This window comes from Cynocephalus volans, chromosome 14 (genome assembly GCF_027409185.1).
Source record: "Cynocephalus volans isolate mCynVol1 chromosome 14, mCynVol1.pri, whole genome shotgun sequence".
Lineage (NCBI taxonomy): Eukaryota > Metazoa > Chordata > Mammalia > Dermoptera > Cynocephalidae > Cynocephalus > Cynocephalus volans.
Window position 1 is genome coordinate 16006351 of NC_084473.1, and position 20292 is coordinate 16026642.

A 20292-nucleotide genomic window follows, 5' to 3' on the forward strand; every position below is an offset into this window, starting at 1 on the left:
TTGTAGTGTGGGGGCTTTCCAGGGTGTCTCCTGGTCTGGGGAATCCTTTACAGTAGATTGATATACCACCTGGAGTAATTGCAGAGCTCAGGAAGTGAAAATATGTCCTAAAGCATCAAAATCTTTTTGTGGAACTTTACTGCTAAGTGCAAGTACCCTGGTCAAACAGGTGACCTCAGTGAATATCAGCACCAAGGTTTTCAGGGGCTGAGTTGTTGCAAAAGCTAACGTCAGTTTAGAAAGAGCAGTTTTAAAAATGTGTGGCCTCTCTTTGCTAATCTACTAAATGTCTCAGGACGTCCATAGGGAACTCAACAGGTTAGAAACCCAGAGGCCCAGAGACAACTGATTACACCAAGCCAGATGGGGATATGCAAAGCTTGGTTTTCCCAGGGCGTCCACCTCTATAATTAGTGCCCCTTTTTGCTAAAGCAATTACCCACTTCACTGCTCCAATGAGAACTCGGACCACTGTCAGCTCCTGGGGTGCAGAAGTAATTTCCTTCCCTCTGCAAATTGTGGGCATGCTTGTTCTTTGTTCAAATTATCTCTACTTGCTGCAGGCCTACTGTGTGTCTGGGCACTCCACTGTGTGCCACTTTAGCTCATTAAATTCTCATAGGAAGCCCCCAACGTAGTGATGTCATCCTCCTTTTACAAATGAGCAAGCAGATTACTCAGGTTAAATCTCAAGTGGTCAGAGATCGTGATTTGTGGAACCAGCATCTGAATGTTGTGCGTGAGGCTCCGGTGTCACTGCTGGGTCATGAGGCCTCCCGCACGGCAGTGTGCTTGCTACGAGATGCAGAAACATACCAGAGTTAAGAGGCTGGGTTTTAGAGTCAGATTTTCCTGTACTGAATTCTGGCTTTGCCATGTGCTGGTTGTGGAATTTGCCCAAGGGCTTATAGGTTGAAGCTGACATGAAATGAAAGGATGCAGGTAAAGTACTTAGCACAGGGGGCCTGGCCAACACGGGTGATCAATACATCCTACCTCCTGATTTGAACATCACATATTGCACATAGGTGTTGATATGCAACTCTGTTCCCCACAGACATGTACAATCAATTATGTTTAAAAAAAAAAATACATTTTACCATTATCAGTAAGAATGGCTAGGAGAGGCCCTGCCTTGAATTTCTCCCCCAATGGTCATAACATTTTAGGTGAGTGTACCAAGGTCATAGATTTAGAAAGAAAGCATTTGCCGTGCCAGATGCTGTTCTAGCATATTAATTAATTTTATCCTCAACTAGAAAGTGTCTGGGTTAAGATTCCTTCTCAGGCAGTTGGTTTGGAAGCCAGCGCTCTTTTCTTTCCATACTATGACACCTGTCCTTGCTTTTGTGTTTGTGGGTGAGTCTGAGACAAAAAACAAACAAACAAACAAAAAAACCTTAGTGATCAGAAACCTTACCTGGACAGAGAAATCTTGTGCCTCACTAATCTGAAGTTAGCTCTGAAAGTGCTGGCCTTTTAAGGTCTTGCTTTCCATGTAAGATTTCAAATGACCCACATTTGTTCTGAACGATTAACTTTGCAAAGCATGGATAATACAGATTTTTTTTGGTAGTAATATAAACAAAAGCAAGATGTTAATTAGTTACTTTTAAGAGCTGTTGTCTTTTAATGGCTTAAAAAACCCCTACCCATTGCATTATTCTATTACTGCTAATTCAAGTATTTCTAAAGAGAAACATTGAAAGGGAATGGTTTTATTGAGTGTCTAGATTTATATAAACTCACCACTGAGCTGGCTGTTTAATGTCCTTATGTCATGTAACCCTCATAGTAAGTTCATGGCAGTTACTATTATCCCCGCAGGTAAGGAAAAGAAGGCTCCGAGATATTATGCAGCCTGACCAGTTCACACAGCCAGAATTCCATGACTGGTGGTGTTCTTTCTACTTACCCTGTTCTCAGGTGAGCAGGTGTAGGGCCTTTGAGATTGAAACTAGTGAGTGCTTGTAGCCTGGATACGAATTTTGCAGACCTTTCAGATGTGACACTGAATCCATGGCCACCTGTAGACCAAGAGACACCAAGAAAGTGTGCCTAAAGGATAGAACCATTCCTGAAGAATTGAAGCTGGGGGTTATTTGAGGTCAGAGAAGGCAGGATGATGGAGCATTCGGGTAAGTAGGGGACAGGAATGTACCTGAGGACAAAGGGGCAGGGGGACACAACATTCTAGAACATTAACGGAATAAAGACACCAAACATTAGAGTGTTGAAATTTGAAACTGGTTCTGAATTATTAACTGACTCAAGTGGGTGTCATTCTCAAGTGGGTATATTCTCTGCCAGGATGGGACCGTTCTCAGGGCTGAATAGGCCTGAGTCTATAAGCACGAGTCGGGGAGTAGCTTGATTTGCTTAGGAGACCAGGGGAAATTGACAGGGAAGGTGGCTTCTGACCTAGGGATGTGGGATGGAAAAGATAAGGGTCACAGAGTAAACCCAAGATATAGCAAAAATTATTTTTAAGTGAAAGAATGAAATGACTCTTGTGGAGAAGGTTTTGTTTTTGCTATTGTTGTTTTTACTGTGAATGTACTTTAGTCATTTCTGTTTACAACTAATACTCTGGGAATTCAAAATGAACATCCTTGCCCTTGAGCTTCTTATAGACACCAGAGAACCTCTCAACCTGTGCTCCACGTGGTTCTGCTGTCTTTGTTCAAGTGCACCGTTATGAGACGGCTGCCATCCAGTTTCATAGGATTCTCTGGCCCGCAATTTCACTTGGGAAGAGCAAGTCCTCAAAGATCACATTTGCACTGCTGTCTGCACGCGGCTCCTTGGACGCTTATGCTTATTTTTTGTATGGCTTTTTCCAGTTGGCAGGCAGAATTCTCCTCTGAGTAATAAAGACAACATGCTCCCCACTGAACTTTTTCTCCACTTCTCCTACTAGCCGGACTTGGATTTTCTGGAAGAGTTTCAGTTGAGGAACTGGAACAAAGGTTATGATAGCTTTCTGACCACCACCAACTTCAGTTTCCTTGGCAGCCATGATGTGCAGCTTTCTCCGCTGAGCCTTGAGGTCCAAGTTCATCTCCAGCTCCAGAAGCACCTGGGGTGTGCTGGGCTTGAACTCGTCTGGCTTCTCTCCTTTGGGCTCCATGGTCTTGGCTCTCAAGCTGTACCTGTCTTCTCCTTGCTGAGCCCTGGCTTAGGAATAGCAAAGTTCCACTTCTAAAACAGGGCTGAGTCATCAAACTTTCTGCAATAATGAAGATTTTCTGTATCTGTGTTCTCCAATATGGTAGCCACTAGCTACATGTGGCTATGGTATACTTAATATGTGGTTAGTGCAACTAAGGGATTGGATTTTTTGCTTTATTCAATTTTAGTTAATTTAAATTTAAAATTAAATTGCCATGTGTGGCCAGGGCTAACCATATTGAATGGCACAGCTCTAAAAAGAAATTGTGATGTGCCCTTGAGAAACATAAAATACTCTAAATCCCTTTGATCAAGAGCTAGTCAGAAACAGTGAAGAAGATTAAGATATAAAATGGAAGAAATCCTTCTCATAGGTTATAGAGCACTGATTGGGTCAGTGTTTATTTTATCCCAAATAAATATTATAAAAACATCTTTATTCCAAAGCACTATTAGGTGATTCCATCTTCCAGGTGATTTTAATAGCTGTTGTTGTTGCTTGGGGGGCAGGAAGGAAGCTGTTCCTGAAACAGATAATAAATTTTTACCCCATTTTTTAAAAGTTCACCTCAAAAGAATGATCTGAGTATTGTCATCCCATTAATTACATAAGAATACTTTATTGCATGGTTAATTCTGAATTTTTAAGTTGTTTTTTATTATGAGCCCCAAAGGAAACAGGAAAATGCACAAAAGTCTGCCAAACGCTGAAAATAAATTCTGATCAGTTTTCCAGGGATGTTCAGTGTTAGCAACTCCACCTGGCGGGGGGAGAGGGGGGCCCTTAGCCAGCAACACAGGTGTAGCAGTCAGGATCACGGTCACTGTCATCCAGATAATTCCCCTGGAGGTGGCAGCTGCTGAGGACTCGGTGAGGGAGGGAGTTGGTGCTTCTGTTTTCCTTCCAAGGAAGTGGGAGTAGGTCTTGTTTCCTTGCATTAGTGACTCAGAACTGGGAGAAATGAAGGCTGCCATGTAGCCAGTTAGCTAAGTTTTCCTAATCTTGCCTCTCTGAGGCCTCTCCTGTCCTACGGGCATCTGTGAGTCCTCCCTGGAACAGAAGGTTTTCCAGACCCTGCAAATGGAGGAGATCTTCCCTAGCAGGGGACAGAGTAAATGACTTAATAGGCCTATCACATCTTAATTTTTTTTTATGATTTTATATCCTGGGGTAACGGTGGAGAAGGCATGATTTTATTATTATTAATTATTATTATATTATTACAGCTTTCCAGTCTGGCTCTTTGATGTTTACAAGTTCAGACAACATGTGGTTTCCAAGCCAGATTTCATAACCTTAAACTACCTTTCCGTTTGGCTTCTATCCACCCTATTCTGTTTTAGATCTTGTTTATGTTTGGCTTAAATAATGAATGGGCTATGGTGTTTATTTTGCCCCATGGATTTAAGGCATCAGATGAAGACAGCGTTTTGGACGGCATCTGCATCGAGGCACAGCTACAAGGCTCGGGTGGCGATGCTTGCCAGCCTGCCCGGGAGGCTGAGTTCAGGATGTCCATTGAATTCTGCCTCATTTCTACCACGCGCCTCATAAGAGTGAGAACTTTATGTCTACAGTCTGGACTCTCCGCTCATTCTAGAAAGTCTCTGTTCTAAAAGGATATTTGGCTTTGGTAGCCACAAATATTAGGTATGTATGTGTGTGGCATAACTTGAAGTAACATGAAACTCTGTGCTGGATACAGGCTGTCAAGGACTTGAGTGCCAGGAGAAGGGGTTTGAGTCTTGTAGAGTGGGCAGTGGTGCTTTGAGGGTGGTCCCTAGAACACCAGCGTCAGCATCACCTGGCAACTCACCACAAGTGCAAACTCCAGGCTCTGTCCTAGACCTACTGTATCAGAAACTCTGGGGTGGGGTCCACACAGCTGTATTTCAGCCAGCCCTCCCTGTGACTCTGATGTGTGCTCAAGTTTGGGAACGACTGGTGTAGGGAGTGGGGAGCTAGCCGACAGATGTCGGGCAGTGGACTCACATTGTCTTTCATATGCATCGTGGAAAGTTCTCACCTGAAATGAGAAAGACACTGGAGCCGGTGGGGAACAGTAAACAAACTGGTTGCACAATTCTGAAAAAGGACACAACAAGTGTCTGAGCCAGGATGTAGTAATGGGGCTAAAAACTCACTGGACTCATCTGAAAGATGGTGAGGAGGTAGAATTCACAGAGCTCAGTCACTGGTTAATTACTGAATATGAATGCAAGAAGTCTGGGGTGACTCTCAGCTTCTGTTTTTGATGGATACTGAGGTAACTTAACAAGACAGAAAACAAGGAAAAAGCCTTTTTCCTAGAACCAAAAAGAAGCCAGAGGACAAGAATTCAATATCCAGTTGAATTTGTGTGGTTTTGGCCACTTGGCCAGAACCCTAGAGAAAGGATTCTGTTGAAAGGCAGACAATAAAGGATCGACCACAATGGCACGAGCACACGGGGCATATTGAAACCACATGCCTCATGAATCTGATGCATGTTATGATGGCTCTGTCTTCACTTCTGCTGGGCCCCTGTATTTTTAGTGGAGAATAGGTTGGCTGTGAAGATTCAGGCTGAGACTGAATGTAAACAAAGACAGGTGAGTTCTGTTAGCTCACCAGTGTTGGGCACTGGGTTATGTGTCACACTGCACCCTCAGAATGGCATGCCAGGCCGTTGACACAGGCAGCTTTGCCATGACCTAGGATATGTTTTTGTCCATGGTCTGCATGAATGTAGGTATTGAGAAGCCATGTGAAAGACTGGTTATTGTGTGTGGTCATAGATTTCAAAAGGTCAGAGCATAACAGAGTCACAGCATTTTATGGCAGAAAGAGACCTCAATGATAAGTCATCGAACCCCGTATTTGATAGATGGGAAAATTAAGGCCCAGGGAAAGGACATGACTTGCCCAAGGCCAGGGACCCCATTCATGGCAGAGTATGGGATGTCTTTCTCCGTGATCACTTTTAGGGAGTCCCTTATTTCAGTTCCCATCTCACTCAATATTAGTGATAAGAACGAACATGTATTTAGTGCTTTTATGCGTCAGCAAGCAGAGTGCTCCTCATTCATGGAGCATCTCATCAATTCCCACATCAATGCTGTACATTGAGACCGATATTATTTCCATCTTAGCAGATGGGAAAACAGGGGCTTAGACAAGCGGAGTTCTTGCCCAGGTTAACTCTATCAGCTAGCAAGTGTCAGACCTGGTACTCGAAGCCAGAGTCCTGATCCTAGAACCTGTGATTTCAGCAATGTGCTCTGTTGCTCCTCTTATCTCTGAAGCTTTCCTGAACCTCCCAAGAAAAGCTGGCTTCTTCTTGTGTGTTCCAGCAGCTACCACGCCTCCCTCCCTGATGACCCTTATCTCTCTTTGTTGTTATGGCATCTGCGCTCCCACGAAGGCCTGATCTCTGCCCTCATCGTTGTTGTGATGCTTGGCTTACAGGTTGTCCCCTACCTGGCTGCAATCTCCAGGGGGAAAGACACTCTGTCCACCTCGTTCACAGCTCTGCATGTTCCTGACACCTCGTGAGTGCTCAGGAAATGCTTTTTGAGAGAATGATTGTACAGAGGGATGTGGGCTTTCCAAGAGCAGGACCGTGTGTCAGCCATCTGTAGTCCTCAGCCTACTTTGCTGTTATCGTACAGTGGGGATACCTAAAAGGTCTTCAAAAGCATGAATCAAGAGGAGGATTCTTCACAGAACAAAGAACTAGGAGGGTCACAAGCAGGCTCAGGAGGACTCTGTGCCTTTAGGAATGGGGGGACAGTTGGCACAGAAAGTTGAATCTGGAGAATCCCAAGGGCAAACTGTGGTGACTTTACAAACATTCCTCATGGGCGGAGCACTGCGAGTCTGAGAAACGTTCTCCACGGGCACGAGGGAGGAGCAGAGAGAGGTCTGTCTTTGCTTAGCTTCCACACCAGCCCACCTCCCTTCCTCAGTCACACAAACTGGAAGCCACAGCTCCTGACCCTTAGGTTGAAGAATCTCCACAGCCCCTGCACATAGTAGGCACACTGTAAATGTCAAATGAAGGCATGTAAGCAACACCAAGAATCTCCCTTTGCATTCATTATTCACTTTCTACAAACCAGTCACTAGGAGTACTTTACATGGGTTACAAAGTGGACTCTCGTTATCCTCAGTTGATCGTGGAGCTGACTGAAGTCCTGGGTGTTGGGATTGCCTGCCTGTGGTCACACAGCTAGCAGGTGGCGGAAAGGGATCCGAACCCAGCACTGCAGCGTCTGTGCACTTCATCACCCCACATTCAGCTGACCGTGAGTGGAATGCCGCAGCAGCACAGATGTGCGACAGACACCGGCTCCTCCCCAGGGAACGCATTTCTCTAATGACCTATTGGGGCCAGGCTGGGTGCTGAATGAGAGTCCATCATGCAGCAGCCAGTTATAATAGCAGGCAGCACTGAGTAAGTGCTACGGGTAGAGGCGTGGACAGAAGCCCAGGCTTCCCATGGAGGGGGTAGTTGGGTGGTGGGTGGGAAAGGATGGGGGTCAGCTTTCCCTCGCTCTTGTAGGTGATCCCTGTCTCTCCCACACCTAATGTTCCTAAAAGATGGCCCAGAAAGTCCAGCCTCTGTGAAACATGTTCTAGATGAGGGAGTGGCACATAGAGCTCCTGGGACGTCTTTGCTTGGGAGAGGCAGGTAGACTGGCTAGACCAGCCCAGCAGCCAGAGGTCACAGAGCTGGGGCAACCTCGGGCAGGATCTCAGGTCCTCTCACCTCTCAGGTAGGGAGGTGAGGCTCAGATACCTCTTGGGGAACCATTGCTGGAACCAGGGAGAGAAGCTGGGTGGGGCCTGGGCCTGTTACACTGCCCGGCCAGCTTCACCTGCCCAGTGGGCTGCCTTGTGTGTGGTCCCAAGGAAACCCTTCAAGGCCTCGGGCCTTTTGTCTGTGGCGAGGATAGTGATAATGCTGCCTGGCTCCTGCAGGCCCTGAATGAGAGTCAGTGCTCGAAAAGAGCACAGAAGCAGCTCAAGCGTGGAGGTGGTCACGGGGTGGTTCCCTGCTGGATCTGAGGCTGCCATGACAGCTGAGCTCTCCTGCCCCAGCACTCTGGTGACCACATCACCTTGCAGGTCTGGGCATGTGTGTGTGTGTGTGTGTGTATGTGTGTGTGTGTGTGTGTGTGTGTGTGTGTGTACCTGTGCATGTGTGAGTGCATGTGTGCAGGCGTCCCTAGACATTTGGTGGTTCTGCCAGTGAATTAGTTCTTTACAATTGAGCTTTTAACAGAGACAGCAAGGCTTGGCAATCTGGTCAGTGTCTCTCCACTGACTCTGTAGGATGGATTCTGCCCCCCGCCACACTCACTCCTCTTCTTGCCACCCGTCCTTCAATCCCACTCTTCCATGACAGGGGTCCTTGGTGGTGAGCAGTGTCCTAAGAGCAGGATCCTCCATATACAGTGTACCGGGCATTCCCAGTCCAACGGGGTGACACTCAGCAGGAGACTCCTCCTCAAGGTGTGGTCAAGAAGGGAAGGGGAAGTCCTGTCATGAGAACTTAACCACATGCCAGGATTGTGCTAGACGCGTTACATGAGGTTCTTTAGTTCCCCAGAATGATTCTGCGAGGGAGCTATTTCTAAGCCATTTTCCTGATAAAGATACCGAGGTTCAGAGATGTTATGTGCATACCTGCTAGTACACAGCTAGTAAGTGGTAGAGCCACTTTTGTTATCCTGTCAAGACCTGCGAGGCTGGATAGTCATGCAGCTAAGGCCTCTGAGACTAGGTCCTTTGGTAGTCTCTTCTCTGTTCCAGGAGGGCTCCACAGTTGTTCCCCAGGAAGGGACTGTGCCTTCCTCCCCCTCATGAAGCATCAGTTCCTGAACCTGATGTTTCGCTATGGTGAGCCAATCCCCATGTTGTAATCTCTGATCTCAGCTTTGCCAAAAAGCAGGCAGCCTTTGCAGATTCCACAGAGTTGACAGACTGTGAGTTCTACCTTCTGGTTTGTACAGCTGTGGGCAAATCCCTTTCCCTTTCTGGGCCTCAGTTTCCTTGGCAGTGAGATGGGATTACTCTAGAGTTATGTTTTAGGGTCTTTCCAGCTCTGACTTAATTTTGTTTTATTTCATTGCCTTGCCTCTCTCAACACCCTCCCCGCTCTGAAATCCTAGTCTTTCTCTTGGAGGCTTCGCCCCTTCTGGCCTGCCTGTCTGAAAGTATAGCACCACCTTCTGGTGACTGGTTGACTCCTTTTTTTTCCCCCTTTGGCTCACATCTGACTCCTGATTGCTTCCTTCTCCAGAAACTAGACCGGACACCTGATGAGCAGCCACAGTGCGCTAGTGTGGGCATCTCCCTGCAAAGCTCTCCAGGCGGGGTCAGTGGGCAGTTGGGGCTGGACCGAGCTTCCTTTTGCCTAGAGCTGAGATCACACCCTGATCTTGGGGAGCTGTGACCAAGGCTCAGAGACCAGAGGGCCTGGGCGGCAGCAGCTGAAAATACATAACTCATGAGGGATTTGTTCCATCGGGAGGCAAGGGCAGACGTGGATGAGGTCCTCAGCACATTTTTCCTTTCCTTCTTTTTCATTTTTGTTTTTGAAGAAAAGGAGACAGGCTTCAGAAAAACGTATGGGTGACCAAGTTTCAGAGGCGATTCGAGTTTTTGTTTTTTGTTTTGTTTTGGCTTTATTTTTTGTTTTGGCTTTATTTTGGTTGAAAAAAAGCAAGAACAAGGACACAGGAAGGGCTGCTATTTAGGGCTTTTTTCCCTGTGGGGCATAGGAAAGGTTTCTCTGAGTCTGTGGCCTTGGTCTTCCTGATGCACGGCTCCTGAGCAGACCTCACGAGTCACTCGCATGCTTTTCACACACAGGCCAGTCTGGGGATTCAGCAGCAGCGGGGCATGGCCCCCAGCACCTGTCAACTCTCTGCCTATGAGGACAGAGTTGTCACCAACCTGGAGAAGCCCAACTGCCCCCAAACAGGATAGACTTTAAACTCCTGGAAGTACACTTAGTATTTACTTGGGAATATTTGCTGAATGAACTCTGAACTGGCAGATAGGAGACCTGATTCCAGAATTATCAGGAACTAGACACTCCTTGTGTTCTTAGGCAAGCGACTCTGCCGACCATCGTTTCTTCTCCTGCAAGGAGAGAATAGAAACGGAATACTTCAAGATGTCTGAGCTCTGTTCCATTCCAATATTCTAGAACACTAGGCGTTAAGGGATATGGGTTTTCATTCTGACTCTGCCCTGTCCCTGGTAAGCCACGTAACCTGTGTGGCTCTTCACGTGTTTATTGGTTTGAGGAGCATCGTGCACTGGAGTGGGGTGGGGGCAGGTGTGCACAAGCAGGTGTCACCTGCTGCAGATGGGCTCTACCTGCTGGAAGGATGTGCAATGTTGCGGTGGAACACTGCTGTTATGGACGGGGTTGGACCCAGCAGGGTGTATGTGATCCTGTGCTGAGAGCCACTAAGGGCCATAATTAAGGCCCCTATCTCAATTAAAATAAAGGAATTATCAACAATTGAAAGAGAAATGTAAACCGGACTGTGAATTGTACATTTTTGTTTGTTTATCTCCATCCAGTCCGGTGGTCCCTGTTTGTTCTACGCCACGAGGCGAAGGCGTGTACCTGCACAGACACACCTTGTGCGATCCTCTACGTGGGAAGGGCTACTTTGAACAAAGCCAGCAGGGTGAGACTCAGCTGCCAGGTCTCAGCCCTGTGGGAATCGGCAGGGACCTGTTGGTACATCACTTGGAATTCTGTGGGTACAGGCACTGCGTTCACTGAAGAGATCATTAACGCCTTTTGTCGGGAGCCAGAAGCCCACAGTGCGGTCCACCGATGCTTGACTTAGCTTGTCCAGGAGTGAAATTAATATAATAAAACTCAGTTAACAGAGATGCTAGAGATTTAATTAGTTCCTTAACAATTAAAGAAGAATGATGAGATCTCGAGCTCTCCATCTTCAAAAGCAGTTTGGGCAGATTGATGTCACCGTCTGACATCTCTGCTGAGATTCTGGGCTGCCAAAGTCGATTTGGGAAATTGCTCACATTACCCTGCTTCCAGGCAAGTACGTACACTTTCCTACTGCCTTGAAAGGAAGCACTTCCAGGTGGCCTCTCACCTGGCTCCTCCAGAGCCTGGGGCTCAATGGGAAGTGGGTGAGTTCCGTCTTCAGGGTTCTGGGGCTTCTCCTTTGGAGTGTCTGGCTTCCTGCCTCTTCTCCCACAACTCCGTGCTCACCTTATCAGCCCTTCATACTCTGCAGGGGCCGAGTAGATGGCGGTGTCGTAGCACCATGTTGTTCTAACTTCTTGTCCATTAGAGGTGTTTGGAACTTGTGCTAGATTCTATGAAAGGGAGCATGGGTGTTAAGCTGTTTCTTTTGGGCTGGTGGCTTTAGCAGTGTTTATTCCCTATGGGAGTGACTGCGAGGTGTAACAGCTGGAGAAGTCAGGAACGTCCACTCAGGAGGCCAGCGGCTAGCTCGGCCTCTTAGTCTCTGGTTAACTGTCTCTCCGGGGATCACACCTGCAAGGCATTCCTTTGGCAAGAAGCTATCTCTAGGATTCAAGTCTTCTGACCCCAAATCAGGTGTCTTGTATAACCTTGCTACTGAGGTCCCCTGACTGGCAGCATCAGTCTTACCTGGGAACTTATTAGAAATGCGGAATCTCAGTCCCCATCCCAAATCTACTGAATTGGAATTTGCATTTTAACAAGATCCCCAAGCAATCTGCATTCATATGAATGTTTAAGAAGCATTGTTTTATACAACTTCGTAGCAATCTCTCTTGCTCCCCTGTGCCTGGTCCGGGTATAGAGCTGGCTGCGGAGGCCGGCACGAAACCCAGGTGCTCTTGCTTCACAGGTGCGGGTTGGACAGTGTGAGCTGTGGCTCTCTCATGCCCAGGGAGGCCTCCCTTCAGCCCTCTCTGGTGGGGCAACCTTCTCCTTGAACCTTCCTTGGTGGTCTGATTTCAGCATCTTGCCAGTCCAGGCAAAGGCACCATGCCATGCTGACAGATGGCCCAAAGTAGGACAGACAGAAGAAATGTATGTTTATCAAATTTGGGTTGAAAAGACCATGTTCCCCCAGCATAGGCTGTCAAACAGCTGTCATTCAGGAGCATATGGCCCAGCGGTGAGAGGGCACAGACGCGGCTAATCCCACTCTCAGAGAGATTAGCTCTGACGAGTGAAGAGAGTCACGGCTGTCGCCAGGGTGCTTCCTGGAGGAGATGTGGAGGGTCTGCACTGTGGTGAGTTCCCTGAACCACCTTCTCTCTGGTCCAGGGTCCTGTCTCCAAAAGAAACACCAGAGTCAAATGATGCCAATAGAAATAACAACAATAACTCACCATTCATCAATCACCTGCTATGTGTCAAGTGACAGACCAGGTTATGTATTGTTACTATCTTATTTATTCCCTGCAGGGGCCCTTTCCGGGGTGTATTATTGTCTCCATTTTATGGATGAGAAAAGTGGGTCTTAGAGATGCGATTGTGGGTCTCCAGGTGGTGGAAGTAATGGTCCCTCCAGTCTCTGGGCAGGTCAGGCCACACTCCTGCATTCACGCACCCAGTTCTGACCCACGTATAAGAGAGACATGAGCAGTAAGGCAGAAGGGGATCTAATGCTTACAAAGCATATGCAGATGAGATGATGCCTATATTAGTCCATTTCTGTTGCTTATAAAAGAACACCTGAAACTAGATAATTTATAAAGAAATGAAATTTATTTCTTACAGTTTTGGAGGCTGGGAAGTTCAAAGTCCAGGGAACACATCTGGTGAGGGCCTTCTTCTTGGTGGTGACTCTACTGTGATGCAGGGTGTCATGTGGAGAGAACAGGCTGAACAGGAGAGAGCTAACTTTCTCCCTTGCTTTCCTCATAAAGACATCAGAACCACACCCATCATTCCATGAGTGGGTCAATCCATTCACAAGGGTACAATCCTCATGATCCAATCACCTCTCAAAGACACCATCTTTCAAATATCATAATCGGATTTCCCACTCTCTTAATACTATTACAACAGAAGTCAAGCTTCAGTGAGTTTTGGGGGAACATTCAATCCACAGTAATGTCTATGTGCAATGACTTAAATGGAAGCTTGGCTTTTTATGCTGCTGAGAGTCCAGGACCACAGAAGATGGGCCATGCAGAGCTGGCACCATGTGATGCCCTGTCTGGTTTAGCTGAATCCCCGCACACCTGAAGTCAAGGCAGGAGAGACATGATTCCCTGTGCCCTCATCCCTGTATAAAAATCCATACCTCAGGGCTGTCCTCTGTGGAGAGTGGGCTAAGTAAGCTGAGATTTTAAGAGCAGAAGCACATAATTCTTGAGCACCTACTAAAAGCCAGGCCCTCCTCTGGACCTGTGTCTCATGGTATCCTGGTCAGTGTTGAGGCCATGGTCGCCCTGCAGGTAGAGGGCACTGAAGCTGCAGGGGCCGAGAAGAGACAGGTAGGTAGGTTCTGACCAGGTAAGCTCTTTGCTGCAAGCCTGAGATGATTCCAGATGGCTGGCATTTCAGAAGTGATTCAGTTTCCTCAGCAAAGACTGTTATTTCTAATTGCCATGTGCTTTTCTCACTCTACCCAGGAACGGAAGCTGAGGGGTTGAGACACAGTCTTATTTAGCAACTTGCCTAGTGATTCTGGTCTGATCAGAATGGGGACAGAGTGCTGAATATGTATGATATTAGGAATTAAAACATGTTTAATGGTATTACGTGCTTGGAAAAAAGATCATGGAAGTCATTCCCTAGTCAAATTTTGGAGGCTTTTCCTGCATGACCTTGAAGAGCTCTTGAGCTCTGTTGAAGCAAGCATTTCAGTTCAATGAATGTTCACAGAGCGTGCCCATGTGCCAGGAATGCAGACATGACCAAGACCTGGGCCTCACTCTCTAGGAGCTCACCATCGAGAGGGGATGAACAGGCAAGAGGACACCCTTCCCAAAATCTTGGTTTTGTCATTCGTGGTTTAAATGATTGCAAGAAAACCCAAGATTCATAATAAGTGCTTTCTTGTAACTGATTGGGAGAAGTGATGCGTAGAGTAACCCCTACCCCACCCCCATGTCCACATACTAATACCTGGATCCTGTAAACCTTACCTGGCAAAAAGGACTTTGCGTACATGATTAAGTTAAGGATCTTGGGATGGGGAGATGATCCTGGATTATCCAAGTCTGCCCAGTGTAATCACAAGGGTCTTTATAAGTGAAAGAGGGAGGTAGTTGGATCAAAGTCAGAAAAGGAGATACAGCAGAGGTCACAGTGATGTGGGGCCATGAGCCAAGTAATGCAAGAAGCTTCTAGAAGCTGGAAAAGATAAGGAATAGAGAACCTAGAACCTCCCAAAGGAATACAGTCCCACCAACACCTAAAGTTTAGCCCAGTAAAACCCATTTCAGATATCTGAACTCTAGAGTTGGAAGCTAATAAATTTGTGTGATTTTAAGCCACTAAGTATGTAATAATTTGTTGTAACAGTAAAAGAAACTTAACACAGGGCACGATCTGAATCATGCAAGTGAGAATGCTGAGAGGCTGGGACACGAAGCTAGCGAGTGACCCAGTCAGCTGCCAGACACCTGCGCACCAACAAGTGGTACAATGTCTAGATGCCATCATGTCAGTGTGACAATCCCAGAGTCATTTTTACCATATTTTATGAGGAAAACAATATGCTATGATGGTATTTACACATTTGGGAAGTGGTGATGGTCTCAGATTCTTGCCCTTTTGGATGTCTGGGCTCTACTCTCCAGGTGAGAACAGAACCTGCTGGGAGCCCAACAGGAGGCAGCTCACCAAGCTGGGTGAGTCAGAGAAGACCCCTTGGAGGAGATGACCAGCTCAGTTTTGACGGATGGCAGGGAGGGACTCAGTCAGATGACTAACAGCAAGGACCAAAGACACAGCATGAACGAGCATGCAGGGGAGTGTGCAGTTCTGAGAATAAGAGTTATAAAGCCCAGAATCTGGAGAGAAAAGCAGCCGTCAGGCCATAGAGTATATTTTACGACATGGCAAGTGATTTGGATTCTACCTAGTTTGGCAATAATGGCAAGTCATCAACACATTTTAAATAAGGGTCGCAATGATCAGTCTGTGCTTTAGAAAGATCATATTGACCTATGAAGTGGGGTTGGAGGGAGCAGGACTGATGTCTCATTAGGAAAATTCCAGATGAGAAAGTAGGGGTTCCCTCCAAAAACTAAGTGTCTCTCTTTCCCCTCCAAGACTAGCTCTTTTGTAGAGCTGTTCCCTTGTATGTCTTCTCTTACCTTTTGATTTACATTGGTGGGCTTGTCCCTCAGACCCTTTACCTCTCCAGAACAATGGGGCCCACATGTCTTTCTAGTTCTGGCTTTTGGATGGGACCTAACAGAAATACTCACAGTCACTGTAAATGACTGAAATAATCTGGCACTGAATGCCTTCTGTTCTGGAGATTTAAAGGAACCTGGCAATTTTCTTCTGGAGCCCTGTGGTAATCTGTCCCAAATTACCAAGTGCCAGAGGTCTGTCTCAACACTGGAAATAGTCAACATTATTCTGTATTTCACAACGCACAAAATCAAGGATTCTGCAAGCTATGTAGGTGGAGAAGATTAATGTTGATTTGCTGCAGAATTCTAGAATTGGTTACAAAGCAGATTGTTGGTATTTTGAATACAGTCAGTGATTAAAACGTATTAACATCAATTCAACAAGAACAGCATCTGCCCTTCCATCCCTAAAATTCTAAAAAGACTATATCTAGGGATAAAAATCCAAAGAACCCACCTCCTTATCTTGTAATGGCAGAGAACAGATAAATGAATATTTATTGTGGTTCTGTTTTGTGTTTGACATGGAGTAGATGCCAATTCTGAGAGATCCTGAGAGTGGTCCTCAGATGTCACACTAAGCAGGAGAATTCTTAGGGTGGAGTCACTTGGATGCCTGAAAGATACTGGATAACTTTGCTTTGGAACTGAGCCCAAGGAGTCAGAGAAAAGGCAGGACAACAGATATATTCTAAATAGGATCTGGAGACTAAACATGTTAAAAAGATGAAAACTATTTAATTCTATGACTATATTGTCACAGAACATTAGAACTGACTCCTCTTGACAGTCCATTCACTTATGTGTTTAATACTGATTGTCTGAGTGACTATTTGTGCACCAAGCGCTGTGTCGAGCAAAGAGGATACAAGGACAGCCTTCTCTAACAGGTGTTTCCCTGGCAACTGGTCTCAAGGTAGAACAAGAAACAATGATAAACAGTAATTTCGTACCCAGCCCTTTTTCATACCAGTTAGATCAATGTTTCTGGTAGGCTCAATGTTGCAACTTGCAAAGGGTTTTATTAACAGCTTTTTGATAGTGTTTAGCTTGGAAAGACATTTATGCCACTATTCCTTCATTAAGATGTAGTTTTCAAATATCATAGCATTGGTTTATTTTTCAGACAAGTAAAGAAAATCATCAAAATATCAACAAAAGTCGAGGCACCAAAATTCAACCTTATTAAAAAAAATCTGGGTATCTTATCCTCAACATGAATACACATACACGAATTCCTGCCCCTGAAGGGATAGGCTCAAGATTTCAAGACAGTGCTGAGGAAGATATTTGAAATAATGGAAATCATCTTTACTTGTATTGACCATGTCTTAAAGAAACACTTTAATTGGATCACTTGTTTCAAAACTGAAATGAGGACCTCTTCCCTACACAACCAGATTCTTATTAAGTATGTAAAAGCTGAATGACCAGCTTTCACAATTTCCTTAAATCCTGAATCAAGGTCAGGAGGCATACACACTTGACATCTAGCTGCAGAGAACAGTAGCTAGGTTGACTCTGCCTGTCTGATATCTACATCACAGTCTACAAACCATCATTACCAACGTGAAAATATCATCTGCCTGTAGTGTAGTTTTCAGCAGCAAGTACAACAAAAAGTCATGAGCACTTTTCCCTTGTCGCTGTGCTATATGTATGCCAAGACCTCATTCATTCCCTTCCTATCAGTGGTGACAATATCTAGCATCCATCAGTATTAGTTCCTAAAGGAAGTCAGATCCCACAGGTTGAGGACTCAATGCCATGAGACTATCCCCCACTTCAAATGCCAGTTGCCGGTCCAGGCCTTTAGAACTTCTGCCCAACTGGCTATAAACTGGAATTCCCATGACTCTCCCCCTCCGTTTGATTACTTTGCTAGCACGGCTCATGGAACTCAGGAAAACACTTTACTTGTATTAACTCGTTTATTAATAAAGGATATAATAAAGGATACAGATGTACAGTCAGATGAAGAGACACATAGGGTGAGGTCTGGAAGGGCTCCCAATACAGTATAGCTTCTGTCCCCCCGGAGCTGGGGTGCACCACACTCCCAGCGCACAGATGTGTTGACCAACCTGGAAGCTATCTAAGCCCAGGTCTTTTGTGGTTTTATGGAAGATTTATTAGGTAGGCATTATTGATTATATCTTTGGTCATTGATGATCAATTCAACCTTCAGCCTCTCTCCCCTCCTTGGAGATTGGAGGTTGGGGCTGAAGTCTCAATTCTGCTACTATGCCTTTGCTTTTCCTGTGAAAAATCCCCATCCTGAAACTATCTAGGTGATGTCAGCCACCAGTCTACTCATTAGCATACAAAAGACATTCATCACCGTGGAGATCCCAAGGGTTTTAGGAGCTGTGTATCAGAAAAGGGACAGGAAGATCAAATATATATTCCACAATATCGTAATGACCTCACTCTGAGTTGTAATATTTACTATTATCATTACAACTTTCATACTTCTATAAACTACTTTTGAGCTATTAATTCATCTTTTTGGGATTTGGGGATTAATAGAGCAAAGCAACATATATATATATATATATATATATGTTGCTTTGCTATATTGATATGTATATTTATATATTTGCTTTATTAATATAAAAATAAAATAATAAATATTGTTTTGCTGTATTAATGTATATATTTGTTTTATTAATAGATAAGTATACATTAATTAATATGTATAAACATTTCACAAAATGTACAATAATGTTGTCATGACATGAAGAAACAACAGCTAAGAATATTCCATTAACAGAATACCTTAGGCAAACTGACATCATAATCCATATAGTACCTGAAACCATTCAGCATATAATGATTAGGAACAAGATTTCCTTAAAAAATCATGCTTAATCTTTTATTTCAAATTTGTGAAATGCATATGAACTTGGTTGTTTCTTCATGTTCTCACATGAAACCATTCCACCATCCGTAGACCATTCACCAGACTGCTGGGAAACACCAGCGGCCCGCGGACCACACTTGGAGAAACCCTGAATTCCTTGGAACTGCATCCTTTCCCTATGGCATCCTCAGGCTCAAATGTGAAGTCCTCAGTCTCCCCCTGACCCCTGCCCCTCCCCACAATCAGCAGTATTTGTCACCCACATCTACGTATAGCCTTCACACAATAGGTTCCCAGCGCCTACAGAGTCAGGTCCTGATTCCTCAGGGTGGCATTCTAGGCCCTCCACAGTGTGTGGCGTCTGGTGTTGCTGTGATGATTGTCTCTGAATTCTTTGAACACGTCTGGGTGTGCTGTGCATGGCTTTTCATTCACACGATATGTCCTTTCCCCTTCCTACCTCCAGTGGCCCACATGAGAGTATGTGATAAGTGTCACCCCTGCCTTCACATTCACAGAGAAACTCTGGTGTGTGAAGGTGACTGGCTTTCACCACAGCCCCCTCCCGAAGACTGATTTTAGCTCAGGGATCTGGGCCAGAAGACACTTTAAATGTCAGCACTCAGCGATGTACATACTGGTCCCACCCCCCCATCCTGAGTGTTCTCTCCACCTCATCTGCCCCCAGCGAGGGCTCCTCCAGCCCACACACTGCTGGAGGACTAGAGCATGTCCCTGGATCTTTATGGTCATGGCTGAGGTGTTAGCCACAGAGGGTTTAATCGTTGTCCATCTCAGGAGGTTCTTTGGTTCCTAATGCACGTATGAGATCCCTCTGAGTCTATGCCATCAGCTGACCTGATCTCCCTGGACATGATCGCATTTGCAGTGAGAACCTAACTTAGTCCTGGGCTCTGGGATTCTATTCCAATGAGTCCTCAGTCCTTGCAGAATCAAGTCCAAATTCCTCTGTGTGGCATTCAAGACCCTCCACAACGTGAACGGTAGCCAGTCCTCTGGCATCGTGCTTCTCTCGGCCCCAGCGCTGAGCCTGTTTACAGCACACGGACCTCTGATTATTCCTTAGGGTGCTATCATGTCTCAGACCTTTGCCTCCGAATTCATTGAGCCCCTCCTTCTGGAGCGACATGTGCCTTTTTTGGTTTCCCCAGCTCCAACGACCTCCTCTGCATAAGCCCTCCATAGATTCCCGCCAGCATGGGTTTTGAAATCAGACGAAACTGAGTTAATATTACAGATCTGCATCTTATTCACTGCATGATTTTGCATTTTTCACTAACCCTTCTGTGATTTAACTTGAAACTGCAAAACAGGGGTAATGATCCCTACTTTGGAAGGAAGTTGTCAACAACGAAGGCATGGACGTCTTTAAAGTGCACCGCACTGATATTTGCCTGGTAAATGCCACCTGCCTGATCCTTCCTTTCTCTGTATCCCTTTAGCATGGTAATTTTACTTTTGTTTTGATTCCTACTTTATTTTCTTTATAATTATTTACAACAAATTTGTCTTTTGCATTAAGCTATAAAATTTTTAAGATTTTCTTCTCCCAGATCTTTTCTGTGCCTAGATTGCAGTAGGGGCTGGAATTTAATTAAGGGTTTTTTTTTGTTTGTTTGTTTAATACATGATATAAATTTATATGACATATATTTTTATCTATGAAATGTACATACATATATAACTTATAAATTCACATTGAAAAGCAATGAAAATGGGTACAGAATAGGAATCTGGTATTTCAGCTAAGGGCATGATATATCTAGAATAACAGGCTCTAACTTTTTAAGGTTTGTATATGTGGCACTGTGCTGACAAAAGAGGAAATCAAAGAGCTTTCTGCCCCAGAGGAGCAAAACAAAAAGAAGGGTGACAAGATGGA

The 20292-nt window shown here is 45.3% G+C and overlaps 1 pseudogene; it reads right to left on the reverse strand.

Moving 5' to 3' along the window:
• Positions 1–2581: 2581 nt before the first annotated feature.
• Positions 2582–4973, reverse strand: LOC134363137 (small ribosomal subunit protein eS7-like; annotated as a pseudogene).
• Between the last annotated feature and the right edge of the window lie 15319 nt (positions 4974–20292).